The following is a 13965-nucleotide window of genomic DNA, read 5'->3' as shown; positions in this document are numbered from 1 at the left end:
ATATAATAGTTTTGTGGACGCTTGAATCTTTAAAATCTTTGCACGCATATCCGTCACTCTTGCTCAGTTTCTCTGGAATTTTATTATTTTTTAACTCTGGTTTTAGGGTTATTGACAGTGTAACTTTTAGGAATCCCTGCCCTCCATCTACACCTAATTTGATATCAACATCATTTGTTTCTTGACTTCTGTGATGAAGTACCATTGCTACGAGTTCTTCAATGTCATTGCAATACACAATAGGAGTATCTTTTTCTACCAATTATACATTCATAAAAAATCAAAATGAATAATACAAATTGCAATCTAGCTATAAAATAATTTTTTTGGAAATAGTTTACTTACCTCTTCGCTTTCTTTTAATTTTAATAGCAATGGGAGTTTATCACAATTGAATAAATTTCCAATTATTTCGTTGTTCTCAATCAGTTTAATATTGAAACCGGATTCCACACTTTTTCGTCCTGCCTCACTTCTCAGAAATCGTGCAACTTCAATCATGTTGCGATTACTTATAAATCATAATAAAGTTATTACAAAAATTGGCTTTAAACTCATAACAAATTTATTTTTAAAAGTATTTTTAAGCAACAAAAATTTACCTGGAATGTAGTTTTAATTGAAGTTTGTTCAATTTATCTAAAGAAAAGAAAGGTTTCTTAACCTCGGTCTTTCCGAAAGAGACAGTGAGTTGCTTGGGACCAAAGGTTTTCAAAACTAAGGTGTTCTCTGAGTCATTTGTGCTGAAATCTTTGATAGAGCTGGACAGAACTCTTCCTTGCGTTGTTGGGGATGTTGATTTTACAATGGCAGCCAAACTCTTTTGTCTTTTTAATTTCGTACAGGGATGTAGAATTCCCTGTCCCACTTGGGAATAACAATGTTGACAAACTAGTCTTTCTGCAGGTTTATTTGAAACATCTTCAACGCCTTGATAAACAAGCTTTCCCGAAACACAATCAACCATTGGGGCCAATATTTTTTCCATTTTTGATTTGCGCTTATTTTCACAAATAAAACATTCACATTTTTTCCCTCTAATAACTCTGGTATTCAGGTCTAAATTTTATAGCACTTGTATGACAACTATAATAACTAAAATAGCGAAACTAAATTTTAAATGAAGTAAATTAAACATCAATATAGTTATAATTACCTTCATAACACGGCCGCATAATGAAGTAAGGATAAGTCCCTGCAAGCTTTTTTTCTACATTTTGAGCAAAGCATGGTAGGAAGGTCAGGATTATCCGCTAAATAATCTTTCCAGAATATAGTTTTTATAAGGTTTGAGTAGTCATTTTTCTTTTTATTCAGATTTAAATAAGTTGTTTCAGGGTTATTTATTGGTCTTAAATCCGTGCCTTTCCTGAAGCAGCAAATGCAAAATTTTTTTTACAAAATCACTATGTTCTTTTGCATGTTTAGGCATTTTAAATGAATGCTTCAAATAAAAACTTCTGATATGGATTGATAATATTGGCATGATATATCGGTTATATCAATCAAATGTCAATATAATGCCTATAAACACATGTCAATATAATGGCTAAAAACATGCTTTCAGTTCGTATATCAACGCGTGCAAAAAGTTATTATGCAACTGTTAACAATTAGCAACTGCTAACTTTTACTAATTGTTAATAATTAAAGGTTGCTTTGCTTTGTTTTTATTTCAATAAAAATGTAAATAGAAAGTAATAAAAATTACTTATCCATCTGTAAATTTTAATGTTAAACAAAAATTTTTAAAAACTTTAAAAAATAAAATTGATAAATCTATCACAAATAATTCTGAAAATCTAAGTATGGGGCATGGGCATGATTTTGTAGTGTTCGAGAAGATTCCCCAAATATATATATATTTGCAGTTATTAAAGTGCTCCAAGAAGACCTTTCGGTCTTATCACAGAGCACTGCGGAAAAGCATTTAACTAGCAAGTTCAAGCATCCTTCCTTACCAATTTCGCTAGTTGGGCTATGGCCGGCGTTGAACCTTGACGCCGGCTCTTGCTCAACTATTTATATTAAATGTTTAATTGAATTAAAAGTATTTATATTATTAAAATAGTTCATGAAAAAATATAAATTTTGTTCCAAATCTTGTTTATATGTTTTGTTGAATGTTTAGTTTATACAAAACCGCTGTTGCAAATTACACCAGCTTCCAAATAAGGTTAATTAATGGTTTACAAACTATATTACTCTGGGGCCAAAATATTTTATGACTTTCTAAGCTTAACTTATGTAAAGACTTTTTAAAACTATTACGTTTTTAATGATTGTGATTTTATGGTTATAATGATTTTAATGGTGTGATTCATTAAAATCATTCTAACTCATTAATACTCTAAAAAAAAAAAAAAATTCTTCCAAAATTTTATTATTGCCGCTATTAAATAGTTTTCTTATTGCATTTATTTCACTAAAAATAGTGACGTTATTTAACCTTCTTATAATAGGGGAGAGTTGCCTAAATTGAAACACTTAAGGAATAAATATTTATTAACTAAAGATGGCTTAACTATGAAAACATTTATGATTTGATTAATACAAACAAATAACCCTACTATATTTTTACCCATAATTTGACTTAACTGGTTGCTTTGTTATTGGAAATAAATTTGTTTTTGCAAAGACACTATTTTGTTCTAATAAAGGCAACTGGTTCCCTGAATTAGAACACTTTAATTCCTTAATCAGAACAGCTTGTTTTTTTTGTTTTTTTTTTAAAAAACCTAGTAAAATCAACAAAAATTGATAAAAAATGATTTTTATCTTTACAGTAAAAATTTAAGCAGTTTATTCAAAACTTATAATAGGATTAATATTACCCTGACAAACTGAAAGTCTACAAACAAAAAATTGTATAAAAGCTTCAATAGTTATGACGTTCTCTTAATCTATTGATAAAAAATCACTAAAAATTTATTTTAAAACTATTTTTAAAGTTTATGGTTGTTACTAAGAAATTTTAAATTACGCCTGAACTATTTCTACAACCCTTTGATTTTAACACTGAATAAATAAGCAAAACCTTATAGTTACAACCAAGGAAACTTTGGATTATTTTGTTATATCACTGCAACATCATGCTTGCAGCAACTTATAAGATAAGTTTATATTCTTATTTTGCAATAAAAACTTTAAATCAATGGTGCACATGCATTTTTTGAGGAGTAACTTTCAAAATGTGTCAAAACGTAGAAAATAGGACGTTTTACTAGAAAATTGCAAAGTATAACTATAGTTCATTACATTTTTTCAAAAATAAATGCAAGTGTTCCAATTAAGGCGCTGTTTTATGGCTACTCTCCCCTATATGTAATATCATTAGTTTATGGTAATAAACTTTTGATAATTTAATTTATTATTAGATAATATTTAATAATAAATTAAATAAAGAAATAGATAAACACAAAATTAAAAGAATATAAAAACTCTTTTAAATTTGAATTTATCTTTTTTGTAATTTTAATAAGAATTTTGAAAAGCTTTCTTTAAAAAAAGAATACAAAATTTTTTTAAACTGGAGGTGTCAGGTGCCACCCAATATCATCCAGCCATCCAATGACGTCCACCCACCCAATGTTGATTTAGTTTCTACATTTTGCAATCAATAAAAATTTAGAATTTATTTGCTACATTTCAAAATAAATAAAAAATATGTACAAGAATTTGAGAGTTAATAATTACACCGCAAACAGAGAAACGCATATAGGCCTATAATTTTTTTTTTTATCTTTACTATTTTTATTACTTCTTAAAGCAATTTAGGTAAATTAACTATCATACGATAGCAAAAAAAAAAACAACAACAATTTAAAACATTTAATTTTAAACATTTATTTCATAGGCATCAGGCAATCAAACTTTGTAGCGGTTTTTTTTTAATTCTTTCGTGGCACAAGTAGGGGAAAGGCGCCTATGATGGCATACTTAACTTTGAAGCTTCATTATTCAAAATCCTGAAGACCAATAATAAAAGTTTTGATATGGATACATTCCTTGTTACATCTAGAACAATAATTATCCTGGGAGTTTTCATCAGTTTTATTTTTTTTATAAGTTATTCTTATTGTAAAAAACAGCACAAGTATGCCATCATGGGCAACCACTGCTCCTATGATGGCATAGGGGAGGATGGGGCTAAATAGGATCGAGAGTAACTTAATGATTTCATTTAACCTTAGAGTCTTCCCTCAGAAAAGCCAGAAATTACTCAAAACCATCCTAATTTACCATTTCATGCTACACACCAGCATTGTAAAATTTTGCGCATGCGCATAGGATATATTGCGTTTTACGTATTTTTTGGACCCAAAAAAAATGTTGGAGCATCGCTTTCTTTTAACTTTACTTAAAAATAAGTTTTTCTTATAAAAAAAAAAGTTTTCCCAACTCGCAAATATTTTAACACCACCAACTCGTCAGTATGCCATCATGGGTAAAAGTCATCATTTTCATTAAAACAAGCTGTGTCTGCTTTGTTCAAAAGATAAAATTAAAGTAACTATTCCACTAAATGCACAAAACTTGAATATAAAATGCATGAAAATTTCATTTCTGCACAGTTAATAGTAAAATTACAATCTTAAATATATGAAGGAAATAAAACTACAACAGCACATCCTAAAATCGATTTTTGTTGATTATAAAAACAATATTTGTGCACAAGGGATATTTTTACACTAAAACTAATGTAAATTCAGTATAGTCATGTAGGTCTAATCATTTTTTTACCAAAACCAATTTTAATGGAAATATGACCGGTATGCCATCATAGGCGCCTTTTCTCCTATGTTTTTTTTGCATTTCATTTCGATGTGCTTGCTTTTGTTTTTTGCAAATGACATTTAACTTTTTTAATATAATTTTTATTTAAAAAAATGAAAACGTATAAAAGAAATTATTTCTGAACAGGTTGTATTTAATAGATGCATTATACATAATGCCAATACTTATATTTTATTGTTTTGACATGATTATTACGGCTTATTCGTTTGTTTTGAGTTGCACCTAAAAGTCTTGTCAATTAACAGATCGAGAAGTTTTATAGAAAGAGTGTTATGTTTTAAGTTGCTTGTTAAAAACTTGTAAAGACTTGTTAAAAACTTGTAAAGACTTGTTAAAAACTTGTAAAGCTTAAGTTTTTGATTTATTACCTTTGGTATTTAATAGTTAAATATACTGATTGAAATAACTTTTCTGAAATGTTAAAATCGTTGCAGAATAACAATAACTTGTCCTAAAAAAATGAAAAACTCATATCGATAATAAAATTCAAAAAATGTTTTCAAAAATGATCCTTAGTCCTGTAAAATGTTTTCAAAAATGATCATAAGTCCTCCAAAAAAGAAACTTTAAGCGAAATATGCCCAGAGCTCGCTTTGAAACCTGGATGTCTTGCTTCTAAAGCAAGCGCTCTAACAACTGCACCAGGAACAGTCAGACTTGTGTGCTATATAATTTTAATTACCTTAATTGCGTGATTTTTGCGTTTTACATATCAAAATATAGGTAAAATAAAGGAAACCCAAGCAGAGTAGCTGTGGAAGAAAAATATCAAAGTTGAATTTAATTGATAAAAAGCTGGTGACCCACTTTCTGGAGGTAGAAGCAGTGGAGATCTTTAGGCAGAATGAGAACAGAACGTCAGGTATCTCATATTTTTCCAAAAATTAATAATCTTTTAGGTAGAAAATGCATTTAAAATTTTGAAAATAGAATACAAAAGTAATTTTTGATTCAATAATTAACTTTTTTAATTTTTAATTTTTAGCCAGCAACAGCTAGCCCTTGATAAGGAGCTGAATACCTACAATGATTTTCCTAATTATCTTGGGAAGCACAAAATGAATGTAATTGGTTGGTGAAAACAAAGACCATTTGCCACTACTTACTGAATTGGCAAGAAAATACCTTACCAGCATTCCAACTGTTTCAAGCAACAGTTAAAGATTGTTTTCTCATGATGGCAACATAACCAGCGCCAAAAAATAAAAACAAATTAAATCACAAAACTTTTAAGCAGCTGACTCTCATCAAAATGAACTTTTGTGATGTATAAAATAAACCTAAAATTGTTAACTGACGAATAAAGAGAACAGATAAAAAAATTTTATTCATTATATATCAAAAACTTAATCACGAGGACAACTATTGATACTCCCTAGCCAAAGTAGAAGAAAAACTGTAGAAGGTTCCAAAAAGTCAAGACTACCAAAGAGATTATGAGGTTCAAAGACTTGTAAATGATAAAATCTGATGTTTAAGAGAATTAACAGTTATGATACAAAAGTGGTTAGGATACAAACAGTTACTGGTTAAAGGTAGTGTAAACAGGTATTGTTATCTTTTTCATTGACGAGATACAGATGAAATGTATATCTTCAATATTTTGATTGCTTTATTTATATATTGCTTATAAAGATAGAGCATAGTTGCCATGCTTTATCTTTATAAGCATGAATACCTTCTATTTGTGAGCTTGTTTGCGCTGCTAACTGCTTAACTATAACAACTGCGTTACTACACTGTTGCTTATGTGATTTGCAAAAAAATTCCATTTAGCAAATAGACTTAAAACGACATAATGGAAACAATAATTTAAAATATTTTTTCAGTTTTCATATTGATTTGCAAATCTTTTTTCTTAAAAAGAAAAAAATTAAATGCTAATCTCTCTATATATATAACAATGATTAGGCGGGATGGTATTTTTAATTTACCAAATACTATCCCGTTACTTTTTTTAATTTTTTTGAGCTGTGACATAGCCGTTGATACTTTTATTTTTTTTACTAATGTTTCTAAAGTGTAAAGTGATTGGTCGTAGTTTATAAATTAAAATCTTGATCTAGAAGCTTGCTCATCTTTTGAAAAATCTACTTTTTTCTTGTCAGATGCATATTGAAAAAAATATATATATAAACTAAAGAATTAAACTTATATCAGCGTATAAACAATATAAACAATTATAAACAATTTTTAATGCTAAATGGAAATTTTTTGCAAATCACGTTAGCAAGAGTGTAAAATGTTAAATAAAAATGTTAAATACTTCTTAGTATTTAACATTTTTAACTACGGTAGATTCGTTTTATTATCATTTTTTAAATTCTCAATAATCTTTAAATAATTTTATGCACTATGCTCACACTTGCGTCAAATCATTTGAAACAATACTCTAAGATTGCACTTAAGAATCTTATCTTTTTAAAAAAAAATAGCTTCAAGAATTTCTTTAATCTAAGCTGTTTTGTCCTGAACTACAAACTTGTATTTTTCTGAAAAATCATTTAGATACAATGCCGTTATCTTATTCCTATTTTTTCTTCTTGATTTCAGGTATGCTGCATGACATTTATAAGTGTGGTGTAAGTTTCGTTAGTTTTTTCAATACTAGTTCTATGTATCAAACTCTTTGTTATGTGTTAAGTTTGATCTGTTGTTGTACTAATATTAAATTCCAGCAGATTATCATCTTCAAATTCTTCAATTACATCATATAATTGCCATCAACCAATGCATTAATGCAAAGCATCTTGCACATTTCCGTATCATACAATCTTTATAACTCTTGTCTAAAAAAATATAAAGAAAAATCTTTTATCTTATGTGACAAACAATAGAAAGAAAAAGACTTTTTATGCAATACCAAGAGGGTGTAAAAGCAGTCTGAATTTGTGCTCCACTAAGAGCATTTTAGTTGCGAAATTTTGAAAATCTCATTTTTATTTTGTAGTTTTGGAAGTATGGACACCAGTTTGAGTAACAAATATTTCTTTTATACAACATAAACCACACATTTCTGCATGTAAACATTTGTCGTTATGCTATCACATATTTATTCCCAGCCATTATAAGGTTATGCTCATTATTGTAAAATAATTTGAGAGGTTTAACAATTAGATCAGGAATTAATGACTAATTTTTAATAAACTTTTGATTGGGGGATATACACCCCGATGCCCCTCTTCTTAAGAACGCCCATTTTATCTGGTATACTTTAATTAGTTATAGTTTAATTATGACATTATTGAAATAATTTATGTTGCCTTATCTTGAGAGATTCAAATATAAATGAATGCATTTCTTATGCCCCTACCTGCCTTTTTTTAAGCGAAATTACACAAAGTTCAATTTGCTGTAATCTTACATCGATAGCAGTTTTAGAAAAAAAAAAATTGAACAAACTTCAAGTTGCTATAATCTTACATCGATAGTAGTTTTAGAAAAAAAAGCTTCCAGTCTTTCCTAAATTCTCTAAACATTATTGCAAAATTTTATTACATTCTTAAATGTTCAAAACTTTAAAGTTTCAAAAGAGGTAAAAATCTTAGATTTTATTTCCACTCAGATAAAAACATTAAAAATTTTTTGAAATAAAAGGAAGATTAAAAAAAAAAAAAATGCATTTTTCTTTCGTACATAGATGTACCATTCCTTATAAAATAAATAGATGTACCATTCCTTATAAAATATAATACATTTTAAATAATAGACTCTTTAGTCTATTAAGAATGTATTATTAAATACTTACATGACTAATTAAGTTAGATAAGATTTAAAAGTTGTACATGAGTCATTTGCGTTTTGAATAAGTTTTGAATTTGCATACTTTTGTAATTTATTTTCACATTGTTGTTTATTGATAGTTTATTTAAAAAACCGATTGAAAGCAATAGACTGCAACAAAATTGAAGTTTGAAAATTTGATATATTTTAAACTAGTGCAAGGTAATTATTTTTATAACTGCACTTTTCTTATCAATTTACTTTATATTGAAAAACTTTATCAATCAACTAACTCACATTTAAATTAAACTTTACTAATAGGTTAACATTAAATTTTTGACTTAAAAGTATTTTTTAAGTATCAAAAGTTTGCGTGAGCAGCATGCTCTTATAGTCAAAGAAAGGAACTTAGTGTCAGATAAAAGAGTTTTTGTCGTAATATAATTGACAGTTTCATCTCGGAAAATTATCATTTTGGCATCTCGGAACACCATTAACTTGATGACTTTATTTTTCAAGTTTATTCAATGTAAAGATACCTGATATATGAAGGAGATAATTGGCTTTTCTTTACTTTTTTAAATAAAAGCTTTTATTAGAATTGCTTATAATAAAAGTCTTAAGGCAAGTTTGTTCTATGTAAAATTAGTTTCATGTAAAACTAGTAATTCAATAACTCTAAACATCATTTAGGTACTAAGGAGTACTACATTTTTTAAGCTTTCTTTCTTGCCTGTGTAAAAAATTTGAAGCCCATTTCTCAATTAGGAAAGTCTTAGTAAATAAGGGCTTACTTTTTAGCTTAGTTTTACAGCAATGGACTCAAGTAAAATTTTTATATATTATAAAATATATAAAATGCCGATAAGCAGACTTTGATCTGTAGCTGAAGTGTCTTGTATTATTAGTAAAAACAAATAATAAAAAAAATCTTCAGCGAGTTTACATTTAGTATATCTATTATATTAATTTGTGTGAAAAGGTTTATTATATCAAATTGTGTGAAATCACAGTGGGCACAGGACCTAAATAAGACGTCTTTTGAACGTTCAAAAGACGTCCAAAACGTTCAAAAGACGTTCAAAAGACGTCTTTTTTACATCTTGTGCCCACTGGGATAGGTTATTATATTAAATTGTGTAAAATGGTTTACATATACATAAAAAAAGTCTTATGATTTAATTTTTGAAATTGAAGCAATTGAAACCAAGAAAAAAAAATGTTATAGAATTTTTATAAACCTTTAAAACATATGGTCTATTAGAGGTTCTATAAAAAGTCTTTCGATAAAGTACGATCATCAGCAAATTCCTGGTGCTATTATAATGCAGAAATAGAGAGGAAAAGCAGATAAGAAATTTAAATACACAAAACTTGTTAAGTTTGTTTAAAAAAAGCTTTTATTTGGCAAGCTAATTTGCTTGTCAAATCAAGGTATTTTTTAGGAATGTCAAAAAAATCTATATTTCCGATTCTACACTTTGGTAAATTATATGTTGAAGAGTGTTTACAAAAACATCCTTTACCTCTTAATAAATTAGATGATAGTACACATGTGCTCTAACCTGATTTATTATCAAATCCCTATAGCAAACTGGCTATAGAATGGTATAAAAAAAATGACGTGAAAGTTGTTTCTAAAATAGCGAATCCTCCAAACTGCCCATAATTGAAATTTACAGCAAAGTAATGGGTAATTATTAAACAAAAAATATAAAAAAAATAATTTTAAGTTATATTATATGTTTTCTATGCAGAAACGTTATAAATTTAAAACGTCACTTAAAAAACATTAAACAGTTTTGATTGTTGTTCTGTGTGCAAGCTTATGGGTACCACCAAAACTTATGTTCGAAATTTCATTAGACACCTATAGGAAGAAATTAATTTCTTTGAAATATTTTATCTTCTTAGAATAATGTATTAAGATTAATACTTAGTTCTAAGACAAAGTTGATGAGTTCTTTTTTTTGTTGTTTTTCTACTTTCATATTAATTTCATTTACACGCTTTATATAAAAAGTCAAATATATAAAGAATTTTTTATATGATATGCGTAAAAATTAATAGAGTTTTTATAGAAATTCTGTCAAAATTTTCGATAAACTACCTATTTTAAAAGTTTATAGAAATTGTTTTACTGGGAACAAGATCAACAATTGATCAAAAAAAAATTAAATTTTAGTTAATTTTATTGTTCCCACCTTACCAATAATTGACTTTAAAATGCAGTTCTTATGCAAACTAATTTAGTTTACAGACTGATAATATATTTTTCTACCAAGACAACAAAAATCATTTTCCTGAAAAAATTAGAAAAAGAAAACTCTTAAAAATACAAATACAAATCCTAAACTTTTAAAAATACAAATACTGAAAAAAATTTCTTGAAACACTCTTATACAAACACATTGGTAAAATGATTGAATTAAGTAACAAAGCATTATTACATTATAGCTGCTGCTGATATAGCTGTTAAAGAAGTTATTCTATGAAGAACTGATTCGATAACAGCTAAAATTGTTGAATGGCTAATGTTGTTTTATGTTTGTGGTTTATTTTTAGAATCAGATAAAGAATTGGTAACAAGAATACTGTCTTATAAAAACAAAACAGAATTCTCAATTGAATTTAAATAGAAAAATCGTTTTACTACGTTCTTTAATTTTCTAAATTAAAAAACGTAGGCCATAATTATTGTAGTTTGATAAGATTCTCGATAAAACTCATTTTAAAAACTCCAACCTCCAAACTAAATGATGGACAACTGTATGTTTTTCTTCTTGTTCACATCGCAAATTATTTACTTGGTAGAATTGAAAAATTTTTCTTTGCAATAGCTCTAAAATAGCAAGAAAGTTGTCACCATCAATTATCTTTCATAAACTTAAAACAGAAATCATAATAACTCATGTAAGCCATGCCGATTTGTGAAACTATTTTTAAAAAATATCAACGTGAATATAAACATAATATCAGATATAACAAAGTAATAACAAAATCAGAAATCTCATTCTAATTTGAGTTTCTAAGAAAAGATGAAGAACCCAGAGGTCCCGGGTTCGACGCCGGCTCCAGCCCAATAAGCGACATTGGTAAGGAAGGAGGCGTGAACTTCTAGTTAAATGCTCTCCCGTGGTGCTCCGTGATAAGACCGTAAGGACTTCTGGGAGCACTTAAAATAAAAAAATAAATAAATTTGAGGACGCCCCTCAAATACAAAAACCTTTTGCCCTGGACAGATTTTCCGTCCGTAATGCAGGTTTGTTGGTAGAAATGGATTTATTCGTCTCCTAATATTTCAAGTAATTTGTGAAACAACTATAGTCATACTAATCTCCACAAATTCACATTGAAATTTTAAAGAATCCTTGTAAAGCAAAAGTTAACAAAATATTGTTTTTATTTTTAACTCTTATTGTCGGTATAGTTCTATTTAAAGAAGAAGATTGCTCTTCAAGGCTTAAGAAGCTGTGGCTCCTGTGGCTCTGCTCAACAAACTAATCTACAGTGCCATACTATGAAAAACAAAGTTTTACTTTGAGATTTATCCAAAAGTAACATATTTGGGCAGTCATATTTGAAAATGAAGGTTTTGATGACGAAACTATTTCAACGGTTCTACTTGGCTGTTCGGAATATGTGGTACGGGTTATGAAGCTGTTAGCCTATTCTTAACTCCTTTTATATTTTTTACTTTTCATTATTTATTACAGATATATATACAAATAAATATAAAGAGCGAAATAATTACAAATGAAGATTTTAAATAAGAAAAATAATAACATATAAATGAAGAACGCCGAAACTCAAAGAAGTCAATTAGGTCTTGTCACCGAGAACTTGAAAAAGGATTAAATTACTGCTTTTTGACGAGAATAATATTTAAATTAAAAAAAGTAATAAAAGATTAATTACATAGTAATTACAAATTAAATAATAAATAATTGCTCGTTAATAAAAAAAATGGAGAAAGGAAATGGAATTTTCCATAATTTATTTGTACATTATAAATTTTTTGAAAAAGTCTGTTCAAAAGAATAATTATATTCTCGAGAAAAATCTCAAGTAGTAATCAAAGCTATATTATTCCATAAAAATGGTGTGCAAAATGAAATACAAAATTTTTTAAAATTGTTTTAAGAAAATGGTTGTTGAATTAAATTTTTTTTCCTTAAAATATATTTATTTTGAACGATTTATTTTTTCATAATGAAGATGTTGAATAGTTTAATAACGTCTCTACATAAACATTCTGAAGAATTATTCTTGAAGAATGAAACTATTTGTTGGTTTATAAACTCATGTTATAATGTTACATTATTGTTTTCATTAGATTTCTTTCAATTTAAAATAGATTATTGCACCAAATAAAGAGCCAATGTTTTATATTTACTAATGAGCAAATTATAGAGCATTGTTATTTATAAAATGCCAATATTTTAAACTTAATAATGAGCCAAGAATAGGTCCAAAACTTAGAAAAGAACTTAAACCTTACAACGTCAGAATAATTTTCACTACACCACCTACGTTAAAAAATATTTTATGCAACAACAAGTCAAAGTTAATTCCCAATAGTAATCCCGGTGTCTACAAACTCACATGCTCTTGAGGCAGTATATACATTGGTAAAACAAAAAAGAAAATTTTAACGAGATACATTGAACATCAAAAATACTATTTAAAAGGTAAATAGAATGCACCTGGTGCAACCGAACATGGCAGAGAATATAATGGTAAGTTTGATTTGTCAGATCCAAAAACTCTAGCAATAAAATCAGAGTACAATAAACGTAAAGTTTGAGAATCACTTAAAATTAACAACATCTCAATATACTAGGAAATAAAACACGCTCATATACTTCTCAGCCATGACAATGGCATTAAAATTTCTACAAACAGTTGGAGACCTCTGTTTAAAAAAATTATACAAAAAAACGGAATTAAATAATATTTGCTAATTTTATATTTACGATGTTATGTAATCATTTATGGCTTCTTGTTAATGAGCTGTGCCGAATTTATCATACGGCTTAGAAATTTGTTGCTATAATAATTCACTTCTTAATAAACTGGGTGCTGTCAGAAGGTCAGCATTAAAGTTCCTCTTTAATATATCAAAGTACAGCAAAAAGTACCTTATCAGACAACTGAACAATCCTACTTTTTTCCTTGATTTTGACTTGGATATCTGATGTTACTAAAGATAACCTATTTATCAACAAAGTAACAAAAATGTGCAGTCAACTTGAGCTAAACTTCGCCCAGTGTTTGATAGAAAGAAAAAAATACGAGTAAACGTCGCTACGATGACGTAGAAGGCAATTTTGAACCATTCCTTTGAATTCTGGAATATCAGAGAACAAAGATTACTATTTACGAAACTGATAGTGGGAAATATCCAAAGAAGAATAAAATTAGACTTTAGAATGAATGTATAAA

General features: G+C 27.7%; 1 protein-coding gene across 7 annotated transcripts in view; it reads left to right on the top strand.

Moving 5' to 3' along the window:
- Window positions 1-8485: 8485 nt before the first annotated feature.
- Window positions 8486-13965, top strand: part of LOC136080838 (mucin-2-like) — a 101334-nt gene continuing 95854 nt past the window's right edge. The window contains exon 1 of one of the 7 annotated variants that reach the window (XM_065798096.1): window positions 8486-8742. The gene's annotated coding sequence lies outside the window, so the exon portion shown is untranslated. The remainder of the gene's footprint in view (window positions 8743-13965) is intronic. The other 6 variants (XM_065798100.1, XM_065798097.1, XM_065798103.1 and 3 more) reach the window with 6 other exon arrangements.

Source organism: Hydra vulgaris, chromosome 05 (assembly GCF_038396675.1).
Source record: "Hydra vulgaris chromosome 05, alternate assembly HydraT2T_AEP".
NCBI lineage: Eukaryota > Metazoa > Cnidaria > Hydrozoa > Anthoathecata > Hydridae > Hydra > Hydra vulgaris.
The sequence above is the reverse complement of the archived record's forward strand: the minus strand, read 5'-3'. Positions and strand labels throughout refer to the sequence as shown.